This window comes from Bufo bufo, chromosome 1 (assembly GCF_905171765.1).
Source record: "Bufo bufo chromosome 1, aBufBuf1.1, whole genome shotgun sequence".
Classification (NCBI taxonomy): domain Eukaryota; kingdom Metazoa; phylum Chordata; class Amphibia; order Anura; family Bufonidae; genus Bufo; species Bufo bufo.
Window position 1 is genome coordinate 285,471,071 of NC_053389.1, and position 8,692 is coordinate 285,479,762.

Sequence of the window (8,692 nt, forward strand, 5' to 3'; positions counted from 1 at the left end):
AATACCCTCAAATTAAAGCTGACAGTCTGCAGTTAAAGCACATCTTGTTCATTTATTTTCAAATCCATTGTGGTGGTGTATAGAGCCAAAAATTTTAGAATTGTGTCGATTTCCCAATATTTATGGACCTGACTGTAGTTTTAAATTAGAGGGGCAAAGGTTTAAAAGTAATATCAGGAAGTATTACTTTACTCAGAGAGTAGTGGATGCATGGAATAGCCTTCCTGCAGAAGTGGTAGCTGCAAATACAGTCAAGGAGTTTAAGCATGCATGGGATAGGCATAAGGCCATCCTTCATATAAGATAGGGCCAGGGGCTATTCATAGAACTCAGTATATTGGGCAGACTAGATGGGCCAAATAGTCAAAATAATGTATGAGGGGGCACTCTGTTATCAGGGCCACATAGACCATCAATGAAATACTCAATCTCATTCTTATCATTGAGACTAGAAAGATAAAAAGAGAGTATCACACAAAATTAAAAGGATGTACAGAGGGTCACATAAAAATTCCTAACTAACGCATCAAAAACGCAGGTGCGGTTTTTAGTATTTTTAGTATTTTTTGGTATTTTTTACTATGTTCATCTTTTAATATAACTATCATGTTTATTTTAAGTACTATCTTCAATATAATTAGTATATGTGTATGAATAAGCAACAATATGAAAGACATAAAGAAATGAGGGTGTTATGGTGACTACAATGCCAGTTGTTGGATTGCAATTCCAGATTTTGTGGATTATCCTTTTTCGAAATCACCTGTGAGGAAAAGATTGCTGACCTTATAAAAAGAACATTATCGTATTTGCTGTCCACCACTGAGGAAGGTGCGTTCTTTTGACCCCGAAACGCATTTGGTAAAGAAGGACAGCAATCGAATTTACACTCAACGATATACAGTTCACATACAGGAGCGATTAACAATTACAATTATTCGAAGCTTAACAATCGATCCAATATAGCGGAGCCGAGAAGTTTTTGAGATCTTTAAACACGCCCTGCTTCCTGCTGCCGTCACGTGGGACGCCACGAGAAGACGGCTGGATCACGTGGGACGCCACGGAGGTCCTAGCAGGCTGAAAAGTTAGGAAGACATCAGAGAAGCTACATACGACGTGGAGTGGTAAAGTACATACGAACTGTGCAATATAAGTCTGGATGCGAACATAGAACAGAGAAGGCTATTTAGATATTGATTCACTATATGGTTTTAATACAGATGGACATTGCACCTTAGCTACTATTGGAAAGTCTTTATTAAGATTTTGTCTATATCACGATTTTTTCTACGATTATTTCTACGACTTTTTCTATGATTATTTCACATTGGGACTTTGATGCTGCTGGTTCTCCTATCTTGATGCACATGAGACTGCCGTTGATCCATTGATATTGCTGCTGATTTTATTAGCTTCTACTGCACATAGCACTTTTCTGCTATTTAATTATTGCACATATCACTTTGTCATTGCTGTTGCTTAACTGCTGCTAGTATATTTAGGATTGTTGGTGCTGTCTGATATATTGCGGCCAATACAGATAGCAATTTTTATTGTTGCGTGACATCTATTGTTGATCTGGATCCATTGATTGTATTGCTGCTACTGCACATAGCACTTTGCATTGCTGCTGTTTTTTATGCTGTCTATATATAGTATATTGCTGCCAATCCATATATCACATTTTTTCTATTGCTTGTTATCTACTGCTGATCTGGATACATTGATTTTATAATTATTGTTCCTCATTTTTAGGTTTTAGTATTCACAATCACAATAAATGCATTTTTATCTATTCTATGATTGATGGTCTATGTGGCCCTGATAACAGAGTGCTCCCCTCACACATTATTTTGACTTTTGATATACACTCACCTAAAGAATTATTAGGAACACCATACTAATACGGTGTTGGACCCCCTTTTGCCTTCAGAACTGCCTTAATTCTACGTGGCATTGATTCAACAAGGTGCTGATTGCATTCTTTAGAAATGTTGGCCCATATTGATAGGATAGCATCTTGCAGTTGATGGAGATTTATGGGATGCACATCCAGGGCACGAAGCTCCCGTTCCACCACATCACAAAGATGCTCTATTGGGTTGAGATCTGGTGACTGTGGGGGCCATTTTAGTACAGTGAACTCATTGTCATGTTCAAGAAACCAATTCGAGCTTTGTGACATGGTGCATTATCCTGCTGGAAATAGCCATCAGAGGATGGATACATGTTCTCATTCTGTTTACGCCAAATTCGGACTCTACCATTTGAATGTCTCAACAGAAATCGAGACTCATCAGACCAGGCAACATTTTTCCAGTCTTCAACAGTCCAATTTTGGTGAGCTTGTAGTAAACTGCATGGCCTTGTCATGCCACTCTGCTGCAAAGGCTTGCTGAACACAGACATATGAATACAAAACAGGGCAACTAATAATACAAGCAGGAGTTCACGCAAGGGAGCAGGAGTGGCAATGAGCAGAGAAGGACTTGCTCCACCAGTAGTAAACTGCATGGCCGTGTCATGCCACTCTGCTGCAAAGGCTTGCTGAACACAGACATATGAATACAAAACAACTAAAACATAACTGGCAGAACAGATATCAGAAAGACAGGAAAGAGGACATCAGAGAACATAAATGAACAAGTAGGGAAACCCACAGAGCACAGATAGACACGGATCCGATGGGTCAGCAGCATGGGAGAGAAATTGTAGTCTCTTGTGTAAATTGTAGTCTCTTGTGTAAATTGTAGTCTCTTTTTCCTATTTGTAGTGGAGATGAGTGGTACCCGGTGGGGTCTTCTGCTGTTGTAGCCCATCCGCCTCAAGGTTGTGCGTGTTGTGGCTTCACAAATGCTTTGCTGCATACCTCGGTTGTAACGAGTGGTTATTTCAGTCAACGTTGCTCTTCTATTAGCTTAAATCAGTCGGCCCATTCTCCTCTGACCTCTAGCATCCACAAGGCATTTTTGCCCACAGGACAGCCGCATACTGGATATTTTTCCCTTTTCACATCATTCTTTGTAAACCCTAGAAATGGTTGTGCGTGAAAATCGCAGTAACTGAGCAGATTGTGAAATACTCAGACCGGCCCGTCTGGCACCAACAACCATGCCACGCTCAAAATTGCTTAAATCACCTTTCTTTCCCATTCTGACCGCCAGTTTGGAGTTCAGGAGATTGTCTTGACCAGGATCACATCCCTAAATGCATTGAATCAACTGCCATGTGATTGGTTGACTAGATAATTGCATTAATGAGAAATAGAACAGGTGTTCCTAATAATTCTTTAGGTGAGTGTATATACAGGCTGTGGGTGAGCCAGAGAGGTAGTGCACCTATTTCATCTCTACTTTGGTGGGTGAGCCGCTTGGAACCTTTTTCCTATAACAGACTAGATGGCCCAAATAGTTCTTATCTGCCGACACATTTTATGTTTCTATGTTTCTATTCCCAGCTTTCCCAAGGGTTGTGAGAGAAATAATAAATTGTGCCACTTTATTAACAGTATGTGCCTTTAATGTTGGCACAAAGTGAATATGTAAACTGCACCAGCTTTGAGGTGGCATAAGAAAGAGAAACTAGTCTTGTGAGTTGCTACAAATTTGTCAGTCTGTGCCACTTGGATACATTTGGTGCAATTTGCTCTCTTATGCCAACCTAACAATTATTTATAAATGTTCCTCACTGTGCTTTCAGAAAGTTCATCTTAGTGCTTCATAAACCCTGGCTACAAAAAGAGTCTTTACAATCCCACATGGTGCAAGGGTACAAATATAATTTTGCAAGCAAAATGTTCCAGAATTATTGCAAAAATTGCACTGTGGCTAGTGTTGAGCGAATCTAAGAGATCCGAATAAATTTGATTCGCCGCAAACCTCGTTCTTCGTGATACCGAATCAATTTTACCTGAAATAGTGTAAAAAACAAAAATAAAAATCATACTTAACTCATCCATTTGCTTGTGACAGGCCGGCCACTGCCAACTTGTGCACAGTGACGTATCATCAATCAAGATGGCGGCTGGCCCGTCGCGAGCAAATGTGTCACGAGTTGGAGGTCCCAGGAGAGACCACCGCGTCGTCAAGCAATAAACGGAAATCAGGTACAGACACATAAGAGTTTATTGCACAAACAGAAACATGGAAAGCAGCACAGATAAAACATGAGCTCTATGTACCGTCAGCACAGTGGAAGAAAACCCCCACTGCGCCACTGTCTAGTAATACTCCAGAGGGGCGTAACTAAGCAACTCCTGGTTTTCACTAGAGCCCTACACTCTGGAGCGTGACCTAGACAGTGACAGCAGGAGCGAATGGACAACAGGTACCAGAAGGTACCAACGGCACATAGGCATACATAACATACAGGTAAATACAAAACAGGGCAAATAATAACAAGCAGGAGTTCATGCAAGGGAGCAGGAGTGGCAATAAGCAGAGAAGGACTTGCTCCACCAGTAGTAAACTGCATGGCCTTGTCATGCCACTCTGCTGCAAAGGCTTGCTGAACACAGACATATGAATACAAAACAGGGCAACTAATAATACAAGCAGGAGTTCACGCAAGGGAGCAGGAATGGCAATGAGCAGAGAAGGACTTGCTCCACCAGTAGTAAACTGCATGGCCTTGTCATGCCACTCTGCTGCAAAGGCTTGCTGAACACAGACATATGAATACAAAACAACTAAAACATAACTGGCAGAACAGATATCAGAAAGACAGGAAAGAGGACATCAGAGAACATAAATGAACAAGTAGGGAAACCCACAGAGCACAGATAGACACGGATCCGATGGGTCAGCAGCATGGGAGAGAAAGTACAAACCAGGACCAGGAAAAGACAACACACATCAGGAGAGCTGACCCAGAACTGAGGAAACCTCAGCCTTATATACAGGTTCCATGGGTGCAGCAGAGAAGCCACACCCATGGAGCAGACAGAGGATTAACTCCTAATAGGCACACAGGGGAGTTAACCCATACAGAACTACAAATAACACAAAGGAACAGAACTTCAGCGAGGAGCGCCAAACGAGCAAGAACGGAAGGTCACAGCCAGAGATAGTGGATGTGACAAAATGGATGAAGTAAGTATGATTTTTTTTTTTATTTGACACTATCAGATGCCGCAATCAGCTATGAACGCGGCATCTGAGGGGTAAAATGATGGAGAGCGGTGCAATCGCCTCTCCCTGTCATTGCACCCACTACTTACAAAGAAATGCATTTTGTGATGAAGTAATTTGTCACAAAGCAAATTTTTTTGTAAAATTTGGTGAAGCAGCCGAATCGAAGTTTGGAATCCTTGTGGTGTACATGCAATATGCCAATTTTTTAAATGTGTTTTAGATAGAGATGAGTGAATTACTTGGAATTAGGAACCAGTCTAGAACCAGAAAACAAATCAGAATTCCAAATTGGTAGTCATAGGCAAGTCAAACGGAAAATGGAGGTCAGAATCCAGGAATATACAAGGAGCGTTAACAGGCAAGTGAGGCACAAAAGACCAAATCACAAGCATCAGTATAGAGCAATTACTAGTTACCAGTTCGGCTCGAGCATCACTATGCACGGCACATTGCGGTGTTAGGCCAAATATCGTGTGTGCTCGAGTCAGTGTATTTAAATCTAATTTAGCCTTTATTTCTTAAAAGTTTCTGGCGGGATTAGAATTCACAACGTTCTACATTACAACCCAGAATGTTAACCACTACACTATAGAGCTGCATGGCCTGTTACTGGGTAAAAAAATTAAATAAATGAGACTTCTGCTGTATAGGAATAGAGATGTCCCAAACTATTCGCCGGCAAACAGTTCCCGGCGAACATCGCTTGTTCGTGTTCGCCGCGGTGGGCGAACATATGCGATGTTCGGTCCGTCCCCTATACGTCATCATTGAGGTAATTTTGACCCTGTACCTCGCAGTCAGCAGACACATTCCAGCCAATCAGCATACCCTCCCTCCCAGACCCTCCCACCTCCTATCAAAAAGCAAGGACAGCATCCATCTTAGATTCATTCTGAAGCTGCAGTGTTAGTTAGAGCAGGGAGAGTGCTGCTGCTGCTGATTTAATAGGGAAATCATTAGCTAGGCCAGTGTTCTGTGTCCACTCCAGTCCTCAAAGACTCATCTGCTGTAAGGACAGCGACCTGACAGCACCCCAAAAAGGCTTTTTTAGGGCTGGTACATCAGTCTTCTTTTTATTTTATTTATATATATATATTGCAGTTGCCTGCGCGTGTGTGAGAGGCCACAGGCCCACAGACTGTACTGTGTGCACAACACTCATATCGGGTGGCTCAGTACCTTGCAGATAAAAAAGTCATTAAATTTTTTCTCTGTAATATAATTGCAGTTGCCTGCCAGTGTGTGTCAGGCCCACTGACTGTAGTGTGCCCACTGCCAGTGCCCACCACTCATATCGGGTGGCACAGTACCTTGCAGATAAAAAAAGTCATTTAATTTTTTCTCTGTAATATAATTGCAGTTGCCTGCCAGTGAGTGTCAGGCCCACTGACTGTACTGTGCCCACTGCCAGTGCCTACCACTCATATCGGGTGGCACAGTACCTTGCAGATAAAAAAAGTAATAAATTTTTTTCTCTGTAATATAATTGCAGTTGCCTGCAAGTGTGTGTCAAGCCCACAGACTGTACTGTGCCCACTGACCACCACTCATATCGGGTGGCACAGTACCTTGCAGATAAAAAAGTCATTTAATTTTTTCTCTGCAATATAATTGCAGTTGCCTGCCAGTGTGTTTCAGGCCCACTGACTGTACTGTGCCCACTGCCAGTGCCCACCACTCATATCGGGTGGCACAGTACCTTGCAGATAAAAAAGTCATTTAAATTTTTTCTCTGAAATATAATTGCAGTTGCCTGCCAGTGAGTGTCAGGCCAACAAACTGTACTGTGGCCACTGCCCACCACTCATATCGGGTGGCACAGTACCTTGCAGATAAAAAAGTCATTACATTTTTTCTCTGTAATATAATTGCAGTTGCCTGCAAGTGTGTGTCAGGCCCATTGACTGTACTGTGCCCACTGCCAGTGCCCACCACTCATATCGGGTGGCACAGTACCTTTCAGATGAAAAAGTCATTTAAATTTTTTATCTGAAATATAATTGCAGTTGCCTGCCAGTGAGTGTCAGGCCTCTCAGACTGTACTGTGCCCACTGCCCACCACTCATATCGGGTGGCACAGTACCTTGCAGATAAAAAAGTAATTTTATTTTTTCTCTGTAATATAATTGCAGTTGCCTGCCAGTGAGTGTCAGGCCAACAAACTGTACTGTGGCCACTGCCCACCACTCATATCGGGTGGCACAGTACCTTGCAGATAAAAAAGTCATTACATTTTTTCTCTGTAATATAATTGCAGTTGCCTGCAAGTGTGTGTCAAGCCCACAGACTGTACTGTGCCCACTGACCACCACTCATATCGGGTGGCACAGTACCTTGCAGATAAAAAAGTCATTTAATTTTTTCTCTGCAATATAATTGCAGTTGCCTGCCAGTGTGTTTCAGGCCCACTGACTGTACTGTGCCCACTGCCAGTGCCCACCACTCATATCGGGTGGCACAGTACCTTGCAGATAAAAAAGTCATTTAAATTTTTTCTCTGAAATATAATTGCAGTTGCCTGCCAGTGAGTGTCAGGCCAACAAACTGTACTGTGGCCACTGCCCACCACTCATATCGGGTGGCACAGTACCTTGCAGATAAAAAAGTCATTACATTTTTTCTCTGTAATATAATTGCAGTTGCCTGCAAGTGTGTGTCAGGCCCATTGACTGTACTGTGCCCACTGCCAGTGCCCACCACTCATATCGGGTGGCACAGTACCTTTCAGATAAAAAAGTCATTTAAATTTTTTATCTGAAATATAATTGCAGTTGCCTGCCAGTGAGTGTCAGGCCTCTCAGACTGTACTGTGCCCACTGCCCACCACTCATATCGGGTGGCACAGTACCTTGCAGATAAAAAAGTAATTTTATTTTTTCTCTGTAATATAATTGCAGTTGCCTGCCAGTGAGTGTCAGGCCAACAAACTGTACTGTGGCCACTGCCCACCACTCATATCGGGTGGCACAGTACCTTGCAGATAAAAAAGTCATTACATTTTTTCTCTGTAATATAATTGCAGTTGCCTGCAAGTGTGTGTCAGGCCCATTGACTGTACTGTGCCCACTGCCAGTGCCCACCACTCATATCGGGTGGCACAGTACCTTGCAGATAAAAAGTCATTTAAATATTTTCTCTGAAATATAATTGCAGTTGCCTGCCAGTGAGTGTCAGGCCAACAAACTGTACTGTGGCCACTGCCCACCACTCATATCGGGTGGCACAGTACCTTGCAGATAAAAAAAGTAATTACATTTTTTCACTTTAATATAATTTCAGTTGTCTGCCAGTGTGTGTCAGGCCCACTGACTGTACTGTGCCCACTGCCAGTGCCCACCACTCATATCGGGTGGCACAGTACCTTGCAGATAAAAAAGTTATAATTTTTTTTCTCTGTAATATAATTGCAGTTGCCTGCCAGTGTGTGTCAGGCCTACTGACTGTACTGTGCCAACTGCCAGTGCCCACCACTCATATCGGGTGGCACAGTACCTTGCAGATTCAAAAGTCATTTAATTTTTTCTCTGTAATATAATTGCAGTTGCCTGCCTGTGTGT